At 53.1% G+C, this 14,326-nt stretch overlaps 1 long non-coding RNA gene across 1 annotated transcript in view; it reads right to left on the reverse strand.

The window, feature by feature from the left end:
• LOC307109024 overlaps nucleotides 1-14,326 on the reverse strand; it is a 35,488-nt gene that overhangs the window by 3,507 nt on the left and 17,655 nt on the right. The window lies entirely within an intron of this gene.

Here is a 14,326-nt window from a genome sequence, read left to right on the forward strand (position 1 = left end):
CAGGGAGAGCAGCGCCCGCACAGCCCGGCTGAGGGCAAGGAGCTCTCGCTGCCCTCTGCATGGAGACTTGATTAACTTGGCTGAGCGTGTGGGCGCTGCTGTATTCTGGAAGTTCTACAGGACAGAATAACATTTGGAAGCTCTGTTTGTTTACATGTCTGTATCCCTGTGTTCCTTGCCAATCTGAGGGAGTCACAAGGCTCTGTGTTATCTATTTTATTTTATAACTTTCTCTCCGACTGTTAAAATAAAAGAAACACTTTTTTCTGCTTTTTTCTGTTATAGGCCTATTTCCACTTGCAGGAAAATTAATCAAAACAATCGATGCATTCTATTAAAAGCTTTATCCTCTCACGGCTACCAGTGGGCGCAGACAAGGGCCTGACCGACAGATGGGGTGGCCTGCCTCTGGTCTCGGCAGTCAGTGCCTGCAGACCCCAGACTGGCGGGGCCTCGCCCAGGGCTCTCTGCCTGCCTGATGCTCCCACATCCTGATACACGGCTTTCCATTGGGCGGGTGCAATCACTCGGGTCCAGTCTGGCTTCTCTTCCCAACAGCCTGCCAGGACCACAGGAGGAAGAGCCACGTCCCCAAATAGCAGGGCGCACAGTCCATGTCATTTCCGGGTCAGACACTGCTGGGAGGGCCACACTTCACAGCACCTGTCCTGGGCCAGGCACACTCGTGTGTTACACGCATCAGCTCACTGGACCTTCCAGCCACACTGAGGGAGGAGGCTGTCCCCACCCGGCAGACGTCAGGTGGCTGCCCAAGTCTCCGACTACCCCGTCATGGAGCGGCTCAGGTCTATGCCTGAGGCACTGTGCACCCTGCCGTGTAGAGACCAGGAGGCCTCGTGGCACCGCGAGGAAATCCAGAGTAACAGCAAATCTAGGATGGCCTGGTCTTCCCCCTCACCACCCAGCATCGTCGGGGAGACCTCACTGCCCTGGTCTCGGAGGTATTCTCCCATCATGCCCTGCAGGTGGACGAGGAGGAGGGGAGGGGAGCTGCCAGGCTGGCCCCTGGCGTGATGCTCCGCGCGGCGCGGGAGGGTCAGTGCTCTGGTGCTGTGAGGAGGAAGGGAAACACGGATCTGACCTCTGAGGCTCCCTGTGAGAAGCCCCGAGGATTGGAAAGGGCCACTAACCCTCCTGTGTCTCTAAGTAGCTCTTTATCGAAAGGGCCCTCCTGCGAAAGACCAACCAGCTCTCCTTCCACACGTCCCACGGCGCAGAGCCCACTGTCAGCCCCGGTGATGAACTGCTATGTAACCTGAGGGGGAGCTGAGGACAGGCAGGCTTCCAGGAAGCCAGGGATGGGGTGTGGGGGGGTCCTGGGGCTCCCTCTGAGCTCTAGAGAAGCTCAAGGCTGGGACACCCTCCCTAGCAGGCTCGGGCCAGTCACTTTCCCCCCAGCCGGGTCGTTTTGAGGGCTCATCATGTCTCCAGACTGTAGGATGGATACCGTGAGGGAAACGAGCGACACGGGTCTCTCACTGACGGAGCTAGGCCCAGCCAGGAGCCAGGAGAGATTAGTGCGGGTCATTACATCACTAAGGACAGATGGATGGCTGCGCTAGATGCTCTGGAACCCAAAAGTCTTTTGTATCTGAAAGAATAAAGACTTCTCGGAAGAGGTGGGATCCAGCTGGTCTGGGGAAATGGGAGGATCTGAAAAGAACAAAAGAAAAGGGAAGGTGTTTTAGGGATCAGGCCCTAGCCGGTTTGGCAGTGGATAGAGCATTGGCCTGTGGACTGACGAGTCCTGGGTTCAATTCCGGTCAAGGGCACATGCCCGGGTAGTGGGCTCAATCCCCAGTAGGGGGTGTGCAGAAGGCAGCTACTCAATGATTCTCTCTTATCATTGATGTTTCCATATCTCTCTCTCTCTCTGAAATCAATAAAAATATATTTAAAATGAATAATTAATTAATTAAAAACAACAACAACAAAACCCGAAACATCTATGAGGGGCAATAAAGCAGGTCGCAATAAGACGGGATATGTCTGTATTTCCATCGACAATCTGGATGCTTGCACCATCCGGTCCGTCAGCCACAGCACGGGTGTGTTTTGCACCCTGCCCAGGTGCCAACAAGAACTGGAAACAAAACAAGATTCTGAGAGACAGGAGAGCTGCCTGGGACCTAGCAAGAGGGTCTTATAGAGGATGAAGGTAGAGTTCTATTTTCATACCGAAAAACAAGGCAACCAAGTGCAAGGTGGGAAAACTTTACAACAGGAAGTGCTATAAAGGTTTATACTTTATATTTTTCATGTATTTTCTAATTTTTTTACAATGAGAAGAAAATAAAGTTATAAAACAATTTAGGGTGTTAGTAGACTTGAAATTCAACAGGGAGATGGGGCTGCCCCCCGAAAAGCTAATGTGATCTTTGACAATAACAGAGATGTGGCAACCAAGACCACCTCCCTCGCCCTGGGCTAGGCGGCAGTCAGTGGGTGGCAGGGAGGATCAGAGACCGGGTTGAGGCCCAGCCCTGCCTCACGCTGTCTGTGTGGCCTTCGGCAAGTGACCTAACCCCTCAGTTTTCTCATCTATACAAGAAGGCGAGTTCCTACGTTCAAAAGTCCCTTTCTGCCCGGCTGGCACAGTTCAGTGGTTGAGCCTCAACCTGTGAACCAGGAGATCACGGTTCCATTCCCGGTCAGGACACATGCCTGGGTTGCAGGCTGGATTCCCAGTGTGGGGCTTGCAGGAGGCAGCCAATCAATGGTTCTCTTTCATCACTGATGTTTCTATCTCTCTCTCCCTCTCCCTTCCTCCCTGAAACGGATGAAAAAGAAATATTTTTAAAAGTCCCTTTCTGGCCGAGACCGGTTTGGCTCAGTGGATAGAGCGTTGGCCTGCGGACTGAAGGGTCCCAGGTTCGATTCCGGTCAAGGGCATGTACCTTGGTTGCGGGCACATCCCCAGTGGGGGGGGGGGTGCAAGAGGCAGCTGATCGATGTTTCTCTATCATCGATGTTTCTAACTCTCTGTCTCTCTCTCTTCCTCTCTGTGAAAAATCAATAAAATATATTAAAAGTCCCTTTCTGTTATAAAGACTTGGTCTCTAGGCCCCCGTTTCCAGAAAAGCCTCGAGGGAACTGACCAACTGCAGTGGAGATGAGGAGGCTCTAAGGCTGAGAAGCTGCTCAGAGGGAAACGCGTATTCCGCTTATTCGGGCAGTTCCGTGGGCAGACCCTGGGCCAGTGAGGGCTGCGGGAGCAGACTCCACCGCAGGGAGCCCTGGCACAGCGTAACCCGGGGCGGCTGCTGGGGGCAGGACTTCCAGGCCCAATCGCCACTCCCCAGGAAGCAGACAGGCGAACAGAATGGAATGGAGAGGAAGCCACCAGAGCAACCCCAGTTGGGAGGCTGTTCCGTACGCTGGGCTTGGGGTGATGAGGATGTGGGCGCGCAGTGGGCCGGGGCTCCCCTCTCACTGCCGCTGGCTCTGGCCCGTCTCCTGGGGCCACCCAAGACCGGGCCACTCCCTCAGGTGATGGCAGCACCTGCCCCAGGATGTCCCGGACTCTTCACGTCCCAGACAACCTGCCCTCCTCCTTCCTCGTGCCAGCCCCCTCCCACGTTTCTAGAGTCTGTTTTGAAACTCTAGCCCCCAACCCCCAAGCCAATGCGCCCAGCTCTTTGAGTCCCTTCCTGTACGCGGCCAGCCACTCCTCTCCACGCCCTGAGACCGCCCTCCTGCCTGGCAGCTCTCCCCCTGGGCGGCAGACTCGCTGACACCGGGGGTGGGGTGGGGGGTGGGGGGGTAGCGGTGGGGTGGGGTCCGCTCAGGTCCCACGCCACTGCAGGACCACGCTGGAGGGGAGGCTGAGTCAGGTGTGGGGAGTGAATGGAAGAGCTGGGCTGGGGTGAATGGTTCCCTCTGTTCCTCACCTGCTCTCTCCACATAAAATGGTGCGAGTACTACTTTTCCCCTGACCGGCCTTCCCAGCAGAATGAAACACAAATCAGGCACCTAAAACTGCTCAGCGATGTGTGGCTGGGAGCAGGTGGCCCTGCACACCTGGCCTCAACGTCAAACGGGAGCGCCCCCCTGTCTTCAGCCCCCACCTCTGACTCCAGGCCTGAGGGGCAGCTAACCCGCCCCACACCACCGAGAGGAGACCCGGGCCAGCCGCTCACGGCGGAGCGAGTGCCACGGCTCAGCTGCTCTGTCCGCGCTGCTGGCCGCCCTGCCCGCAAGCGCCACAGCAGAGGTCTCGTTCCCCAGAGCAGAGGGACCACGCACAGGGCAGGAGACCCCACGCAGAGGCTCCCGGGGCTGAGAGATGCCGGGCCACGGGCACTGCTAACCCCGAGTGCTTGGGGCCAGCACGTGGCTTCCGGCACGGAGGTAAACAGCCCTATAACAGCAGCTAATCACCCCTTCCGTTTATTGAGCGCCTATCCACGCTGCATCCCGGCTTCTCTCTGACATCATCGCTGACCCCACAGCCTCCCTGGGAGGTAGTCATCGCTGTTCCCATTTTAGACAGAGAAGTCAGGCTGGGGACAGGCAAGGCCTTGCTCACGGTCAGGGGAGAGGAAGCACTGGCAGCCTCTGGCCGAGGGCTGTTGGACTCAGCTGGGGCTCTGGACTTCCAAGTTAGCAATGACGGGAATGGGGGCCTTTCCTTCCGGTTCTTCCTCTGCGACACTGAGCACCTGCTCTGTGCCAAGCGCTGTGCTGAGGCGCGGCCCCGAGCTCCCGAGTTCACCTTCCTGGGGGAAACGGACGTGGCCAGTCGGTGGGTGGGGGGACAGGAGCAGCAGCGGGTGAGACTGAGGACAGCAGGAAGGGGACCACCCTGAGCAGCCATCTCTGAAGCCCCCAAATGTCACCCATGTCAACAGAGCTGAGAAGAGGGCAAGGAGGGAGAAACCCTGGCAGAGCGGCGCCCCCCGCTGCACCCTCTGCCTGGCTGAGCGCAGTCCCTGTCGCAGTCTCTCCAGGCGGGAAAGTGAAGCCCAGAGATCAACAACCTGCCAAAGCCCCCTGGCCGCCCGCCGCAGGTGCCCGGACCGGCTCTCTGTAGCCATCACACTGTCTTCCCGAGAAATACAAGGAAAGAGAGTTCTGGAAACACCTAAGCCCAACTGCAGGGGGAAAGCCAGTCCTCGGAGGGAGAGCAAGGGCCCGGGAGCTGGGGTCCAGCTCCTGCCCCAGAAATGCCAGGTGTGCTGTTCCCGTGGATGTCGCAGCCACTGCTGATTAAACATCCCTGTTAAACCTGGAGAGCGGGCGAGAGGGACCAGGAGTGGGTCAGGATGTTCCAAACCCACAGGAGCTCCGACAGGAACTCCCAGCATCCGCCTCCGTGTGTACCTGACCTCCTCCCCACAGCCCCAGTTTTCCAAGTCAGTGATCTCGCTAAGAAACTCATCCTGTCCTCACCACCTAGGCTCATCCAGTCCAGCCGGCTCCAGCCAGCCCCCTCCCCGCCTCCCCCGCCTCCGAGGGGGACTCCAGGTAACAGGCCCAGGCGCCTCCCTCTCCCCACACGCAGCGCAGCGGGCGAGCTGCTGAAGGAACCCAGGAGAACTGGTCGAACTGGTGTCCCCTGTGCCAGAGGCACACACGAACCTGCCAGCGGTAATAACAGGGCAAAGGAGCGGACCCGCCTGGGAAGAGGACAGGCTGGCTGCCACAGCCCTGCCACAGCCCTGCCCATGAGGGCCTTGCTTGGAAGCAAGAGGGCCCCTTGGAGAGGGGGGTTCTCTACAATCCTGCCATGATTTCCCCGCCCCAACAAGATGAGTCTCCTCTAATGCCAATGCCCCACCACCCTCTCTTCCACTGTTCTCCCAGGAGTTCTAGACATTCAGGTCTGCAGCGTGAGCAGGAACCTCTAGGGCCACCATCACCCCCCACCCCAGCCCTGGCAGCCGCGGGTGTAAGGGGAGGAGGAGAGGAGGTCCTGGAGGTCAGGGCAGAAGGGATGGGAGCCGCCCCAGGAGGCCAAGGTGCTCTGAGGGTGAGCCCTGCGGAGAGCCCTCTCCTAAGTCTGCTTTGTTTGGGGGGAATTTATTAAAGTGAAAGAAGAGGGAAAAGAGCAAAGCGTCCATGGTCTTGGTGGGAGAGTCGGGGAAAATCAGTATGTATCCAAATTCAACGTGGTGCATGAAAATGTGATGTCCAAATGAGTTTTTGGCAGGTAAAATTTTAGCCTTAATATAGAGTTCTTACATATCAATAAGAATAAAATATACCATTAAAAACTGACAAATAGCCCTAGCTGGTTTGGCTAAGTGGATAGAGCGTCGGCCTGAAGAGTCCTGGGTTCGATTCCAGTCAAGGGCACATGCCCGGGTTGCAGGCTCAATCCCCAGTAGGGGGTGTGCAGGGGCAACTGATCACTGATTCTCTCTCATCATTGATGTTTCTCTCTCTCTCTCCCTCTCCCTTCCTCTCTGAAATCAATAAAAATACATTAAAAGAAAAAACACCCTGAAAAACACTGTGGAGAACCTATACATAAAAGAGCTTCAAAACGATCAAAATCATATGAAAAAAAATTCAACTTCATTCATAATCAAAGAAATGAAAATTAAAATAAGATATAGAAGTCTATCATAAAACATTATAATGAAAAAATAGGAATAATCTAAATGTTTAATTCTAGAATACCAGTAAAATAAGGAAATATTATGTAGCCATTAAATATGTTGTTATAAAAATATTTACTAACAGGAAAATGTTTACAATACATTAAGTTCACAAGCAGGTCCCAAACATTGTTATGGGTAGGCACATTTTCCATGTTTGTAAACACAAGTCCATGTGTACATCATAAAAGTTAAAGAAGACTAAATACCACAATGCTCAGAATACTAAGTTATTACCCAATGGCAGAATTATGATTTTTACTTTCATGGTTTTTTGTCTATATTTTGTACTTTTTTCTACAATAACCCCCTCCCCCCATTGCTTTTATAATGAAAAGAAACCTTGTTGACTTTGAAAGAGTCCTTGGCAGAATAAATGTGAGAATCACTTGCATTATGTGTACAGTCTTCACCAAGAAATGGAGTCTTCTCCCTCTTTGAAAAACATATATTTTTATTGATTTCAGAGAGGAAGGGAGAGGGAAAGACAGAAACATCAATGATGAGAGAGAATCATTGATCAGCTGACTCCTGAACACCCCACACTGGGGATCAAGCCCGCAACTCAGGCATGTGTCCTGACTGGGACTCGAACTGTGACCTCCTGGTTCATAGGTCGACACTCAACTGCTGAGCCACACCAGCCAGGCGATTCTTCTCCCTCTTAATCATACAAGTGGGGGTGAGATGGGAACAGGTGGGAGGACGGCTGAGGTCTAAGGTCACTTGGGGTGCAGAGATGGGGTAAGGAAAGAGATCCAGGAATCCCAACTCTGATGATACTCTGAAATCTACAGGGGGCCATGACCTTGCACAGAAGGCAGAGAGGACTGGGAGTCAGAGGACATGAGGTCTACCAGTTGACACTGAGCAAGATGCTTTATTTCTCTGAAACTCAATGCCTATAAAGGGAAGTAACAGTAATGCAGAATGCTGTGGGAATTAAATGTGACAATTGTTGGCTTTGTGCGGTATAAAGCCCCAAACAAACATTAGATGTTGTAGTTAATAACATTCATCTCTGATTCAGCCTCAGCAAGAAAGGTGGCCAGCGGCTGGGGCCAAGTCTGCATTGGCTGAGAGAACTCTGGATGTGCTGGAGGGAGGGACACAATCTGCCCGTGTTCAGGCAAGGTCTCGGATGTCCTGGTCCACAGCATAGAAAATAAAAACAAAGTACACCTACAGTGAGTCCAGAGGAAGGTGTCTGGGACCTTCTGACTACTCTTCGAGGAAAGAATATTTAGCCCGTAATGAGAAATCCCTGGCTAGTCCTGTGCTGAGCTCTGGGCAGGAGGAAACGGTACAAAACGCAGACGTCTGTGACCCCCTTCACCTGCACTTGTTTACTGATGTTTGGGCCGTGTTTTGGGGCTGAGTTGGGTGGACCAAGGATGCCAGAGCTTGCCATCTGAGGAGATGGGGAGAGGCTGGGTGGTGGTTCTGGTTCCATGGGTCCCCACTCTGCACGAGACGAGACGGGGGAAGCCATGGCTCTGGGCGGAGGCGGCAGGCACGCTCATGACTATGAGCCCCTCTCGTTCATAACTGGTCGGCTGCTTCTCACAGGCCACTCACGGCCTTCACGCAGGATGGCCCTAACGTCCCCAAGAGTACTATGTCTTCCTGCCACCAGATGAGAGGGATTTATGCCGAGGTGACAAGCTTTCCCAGTATTGATCATGTTGGAGGCTCATTCCTGACTGCACCACCCCCAGGCCATCCGCCCCTCAGATGAGAAGCATAGTCTTCACTCTCCTCCTCCTCCACCTTTCCTGCCCTCGCTCCCTTCTCCTCCTCGGATCGTTTTCACTGCTCCTCCTCGCCTGGTTCCTCAGTCTCCTTCTCCTCGTGTCCCCTCGCTGCTTCCAGATCCAGCCAGCATCCTGCTCTGCTCCTGGTGTCACAGGCACCCACCCCTGGAGCCAGCGATGCAGGGGTCCGAGAGCGCAGCGGCCTGTGATGGGGGCGCAGGCGGAGCCGGCTTGGTCAGCAGTGCGGGCTGTCCCTTTCCGCCCGGCCACCAAGGCTTTGGCTTCCTGAGCTTTATTCCTCGTTTCTGCACTAGTCCCTTCCTCAGTCATCCAACACGTCTTTTAAAATCTTTTTGTAACTAAGTTTTTCTCCTAATACTCCTGCCAACCCTGCTCCCTGCCCAGGCCCCGCCCTCTCGGAGCCTCTCAAGTCTTGCTGGTGCTGACATGCCCTAGACGGGCGCTCCGCTCCGGGTGTGGTTTCGCCTGGTGGACAGACGCCGCGGGCCTCCTGTCCTGTGGGCAGTGGGAGAGGAGCAGTGCTCAGCTCAGCTGCTTCCTCCCATTCCAGGCCTCCCCGGCTCTTCATCCATCCCCGCTACCCACCAAGTGCCTGATGGAAGCCTTTTCTGTCTCCTTCTTCCTTAGAACTCACCCAACTATGTTTTTTCTAATCTGAATCTCATTTCGAAATCTCCTGCCCAAGGGGTTTCCCAACGCCTCTCAGCTTTGAATCAACCTGCTGTTTACAGCACACCCAGATCGGGGACCGGTTCTGACACTACGCCCTGAAGACACTCCTGTGCCCGAGATAGTCAGTGACACCTGGACAAACATTCCTTCCTTATCTCCCATGAAGGAAGAAGCCAAGTAGGCTCCAAGCTGAGAACAGGAACTGGCCGGGAGGCAGATACCAACGTGGCCGTATTCTTCCCCTGGGGAGACAGACGGCTGGGGGCTTGCTGTAAATTAGGTCCAGCCTGCAGGAGGGTGACCCTCTCCATGCAGCCCACAGAACTCTCTGCCCCCAAAGTGCCCAGTCCCTCTCAGGGGGCCATTCCACAGGAACGGGAATCTTAGTCCCCGCCCATGGCTTAACGGGTGGATTTCTGGCCAGAGGGACCTTGAGCCAGGAGCAGCCTCTAGAACAAACACAGAGAAGTGGGTCAGTGTCTTTTTGAACAAAGGAAAACGGGTTGTTCTCTGCATACAAAGGTGACCCACTCACTACCTGCCTTGGTAACCTGAGAGCTCTCCCCAGCAAGGAGGGTCCCCATATGGCTCCTCCTCCAGGGGAAGCTGAAGGACCAGTATGGGGGAGAAATAGCAACCTGGGTCTCTGCATCAGGTTCTGGCCAAGAAGACATTTCACCTTGATTTTTAAAAAATCGACTCAAAGCCCAGTTCTGCATCTGAGTCCCAGAGAGCCAATCCCTTCATGCAAATGAGCAGAGCAGATCACGGGTGCCAAGCGGCCTCTGCGGCTGGCACTCGCTCACTGAGGTGAATGCTATGGGCCCGACAAAGCCTTCCTCCGCTCCTCTCCTCTAATGTGGGAGAAAACACCCGATGCCACAGCAAACGCCTGTTCTTGGCACTTGGTGTCACTCTTGCTTCACCCTGACTCAGCTCAAAGCCTTCAGACTAGTGGCCATCATCACAGAGGAGACAACTCTAGCCTCCGTCCCACCCTCACTGTACACACACACACACACACAGACACACACACACACACACACACGCATGCACACACACCAGGGCCGAGCCCAGCTCTCCCGGAGGAAGGGGAAGTGTCCGGGTAGAAGGATGACAGGAGTGCCACACATTGAGTGGCAGGAGGAGGGGCCTCATCTTCCCTGAGCAAGGCCTGGGCGGAGCCTGGGCTCCTGGAATTGTTGGTGGTTGACTTCACCACCATTTTCTTCAAAGTCAGAATTGCTCACAAGGCAATCTCACAGCACAAACACGCACACCCAAACACGACGAGTCACCTGACATCACACTGGCAAATTCTGGTGGCGGAAACACAGGAACTACCCACTTATAGCTGCAAGGTTTGCGGCGAGTCTCCTTTCCAACTCTTGGTTACCAAGCCTTTGTCAATCTCCAGTGCAGGAGGTCACAATTTTTTTCTACTAAGAACACCTTGGGCAACCATATGAATGTTATAGTCCCTTGTAGTTAGTCTAATAATTAGCATTACTAAGCTTCTCCTCCTGTCATGCTCCTTGGCCACTGTTCCACCTTCCCAACCCCTCCCGGCCTCTGCTGTTTCCCTTTCCTCATTCAACAGGATTTAATGGGCTCCCACCAGGCTCTGGGCTCACTCCGGAGTCTCCTCCTGCAAACCCCTCCCTCTACATTGCCTCTAGATCATGTCTCTGTCCTTGAGGTTCTCCTGTGGGTGACTAATCCTCATGCGCACAGTGGTTCCTCCTCTGGGCACAGAGACCTAACATCCTTCCACCCAAAATCCAACTCCTTTCCCACCCACAAGGCCAGGTGCTTTGGGATGAGGTCTGATAGCCCCCAAGTAGCACAGGCTTAGTGAAGAGCCATTAGCCAGGAAGAGCTGTGTGCAAAAGGCCACCTGCCCAAGCCACAGCTGTCCTTCAACCAGCTGCTGCCCACTGCAGGGCACACCGTCACCAGCCTACTTAACACAACGATATCTAGGTTATGGGCTCGCGGTCACCTGATGCTCCCTGATCCCTCGCATGGAACTGGCTGTCCGAGCAAGAGGTCCTGGGGAAGGTGGAGCTGCCATCTGCCCTCCAGTCAGAATTCTGACGCCTGACGCACCAGGGAGCAGAGGTCACCGCTTCCCTGCAGCCTCATCTTTGAAAACATCTTGTAAACATGCATCAGAGGAAGAAATCTTCATTCTACCTCTTATTAGTTCCTGGCTGGGCTGGAACTATGCAGCCCGACAAGTCACGCTGGAGATGACAGAGGGCCGCGTGAGGAGACTCCAGTGGCTGAACTACCGCTTATCCTACTTCTGGAGATAAGAGTGTGGATGCCAAGGTCAGGAACAACATAGTGCCATGGGGCACTGTGTCAATAGCAGACGATGGAAGCCCTGGACCTGGGGCTTGTGAACTGCCCAGGGGAATGGCCAGTCAGGTTGCATTCTTCCTGAAGTCATCAAAGCACCGTGTGACCATAAAAAGGGCTTCTGTCCTGAGTGGCACACGCAGAGCAGCTTAATTGCTCTACATGTGGAACCGACATCAAGAGACTTCAGAAGCACAATTTTTGGTACTTGGGCAGCTTGTGATCGTTTTTCCTGGCGCCCGCAAAACAACAACAACGAAGTACTGTCTGACCATGATCTTGATCTTACCAACATCTAAGGAAGGGAAGAAAGAAGAGGGCAGAAGTCTTCGGGTTTTAATTAAAAAAAAAAAAAAAGGATGGGGAGGAGGAGCCTTTAGGTGAACTAGCCAGAAAGTCAATAAAGAAGCACAAAATCACCCTAGCTGGGTTGGCTCAGCTCAGTGGATAGAGTGTCGGCCTGTGGACTGAAGGGTCCCGGGTTTGATTCCGGTCAAGGGCACGTGCCTGGGTTGCGGGCTCAATCCCCAGTAGGGGACATGCAGGAGGCAGCCGATCCATGATTCTCTCTTATCATTGATGTTTCTCTCTCTCTCCCTCTCCCTTCCTCTCTGAAATCAATAAAAATATATTTTTTAACAAGCGCACATACCTTGGTTGCAGGCTTGATCCCCCGCCCTGGTCGGGCGTGGGTGGGAGGCAACCAATCAATGTTTCTCTCTCTCTCTGTCTCTCCCCCTCCCTTCCACTCTCTCTAAAAATAAATGGAAAATCCTTGGGTGAGGATTAACAACAACAAAAAGAAGCACAGACAAAAACCCTGACCCAGGCCCCATGGCCATAGCAAATCAGACAGATGGGTGATTCTGTATGTGTGTGTTCAGACTGAATTCAAAAGATAAACTGAATCTGACCCCTCTTGAAAGAATACCAAGGTGCAAATCCCCCTGCCCTGACTTACCCAAACTTTGTAAATAACAGAGACACTCACTAGAGAAATTATAAGACAAAATAGCTGAGTGGTTTGAGAAGGCGTGGCTAGAAGCATGTGTTTTCCCTAAAGCCATACGTGTAGACAGTAAAAAATACGAGTTTAATGAGCTCATACATTTGGAGTGACTCCTCACATCTCACAGAGTCTGGGGTTCAACTATTTCACCTCTGAAATCAAATAGGCTGCTACTGGACCCTCATCCCCGAACACTCCTTCCAGAGGCTGCTCCATGCAATTCTTCCTCAGTTTACCCTTCTGCCCAGGTAACTGACCCAAACAATTCAGCCCCCAGTGTTTTATAGAGGGAGATTACAACTTCTGGTATTCAAAGATGTCTTCTGATCCCTTTCCTTTCCTCCTTAGTTGTTCCCTGAAATCCCTCTTATACCCTTTAGGGACCTGCATGCTTCTTCTAAGAGATGGGTACCTGTCTTGGTTAATTCCTACAAATTCACAAGGTTCTCTCATGCTCAAGTTCAAAGCACTCTAATCTCAGTAATCACTGTTTGCTGTAGTGCTGTTCTAGCCTTTTCTATCTACAGTATTTCTGAACATTAACTTAATTGAACTTAAAAGATATTGCACATTTAGCGCAATTTGGCAAACTAATCATGTAAACAGTGTCTTGCTGACAGGATAAGTCCAACGCAGGAAGCCACGCAGTCAGCAGTGTTGTCCCGCAGATGACAACAAACCCCAAACAGCTGCAGGGGCTCCTGTGAGGCACACGTGGGTGACATCATTCATGTAGGGCTGGGCCACTCTGGCTGGATCCGAAGGTGCTTGCTCTCCCTTTCCAGTCTGTTTGTCCTTTAGAACTAATATTTGGGGTGTCACCCCAATATTTTATTCTCTTTCTGATCCAGGCCAGCCTGGAGACCAGAGCAAGCCTGCAGTTGAACACTTGGTCGCCACTTTTCCAGAACCCTAGGCTAGCCTCGCTCATGTTCAGGGCTATGCGTGACCTTGCTGTCCCACACCATGGAGCTATCTATTAATTAAACAGACAGACAGACAACCTTCTAACTAGGGCAACTACATATACTCCGATGTAAGCCCTTGGTTCCATTTCTTTCTCTTCAAGAAGGGAGTATTTTGAGGAATTTCTCACTGACAATAACATAGCAGTGTTCTCCTCGCACCCCAAAACACTCCCTGAGTCCTTCACCCGCAGCCACCCCCGGATAGCCCACGCCTCTGGCATCTGCCCCAAATAGCCTGAGCCTCCCCTATGAGCTTGACTTTCAGATTTGTCATTCTCGTGGGTTTTTCTGGGCTTCTGATGATACAACCCGGACAAAAGAGAAATCCTAATCCTGTGTGTGCTGGTTGACGGTAAAAACTTTAAGATAAAGGAACCTTGGGGAAATCATTACAACATCTAAAGAATTCCTGGTGCAAAAGTTCCCAGCATCACTCTCCCACCCCCAAACCAGTTGCAGACACAGACCCGCCCTTCTCCAGGCTGCTTTAGCGACCAGATAGGCATCAACAATCTGTGCTCCCTCCCTCCCAACTGAATCCGTGCCCAACTGGTTAGTCCCAGGGCTCCTCAGAGACACCACCAAGCAGAAGTCCTTCCTAGGAGGTGGCAGTGCCCTTCAGAAAGCCTGGCATCACCCTGAGAATGCCTCCCCAACGCTGCTGCCTTTGGCAGGTACAGAGGGAGGGCTCAGGAAGCAGGGGTGTCCCTGGATGTAGCAGCCCAGGTCCGAATGAGGAACAGTGCCCGGCGGGCAAGGAAAGGCCTGAGAAGTGAAGGCGCTGCCTGCCACGTCGCTGCAGGTCTGAGCTGGAAGGCTGAGCAAGAAACTAAATGATGAAACAGAAACATTCTCAGTGGTGATCAAACTCCCAGATTAGGTCTGTCTGCTCTCTTTAAAAAAAAAAAAAAAAAA

Source organism: Cnephaeus nilssonii (assembly GCF_951640355.1).
Source record: "Cnephaeus nilssonii genome assembly, chromosome: 13".
NCBI lineage: Eukaryota > Metazoa > Chordata > Mammalia > Chiroptera > Vespertilionidae > Cnephaeus > Cnephaeus nilssonii.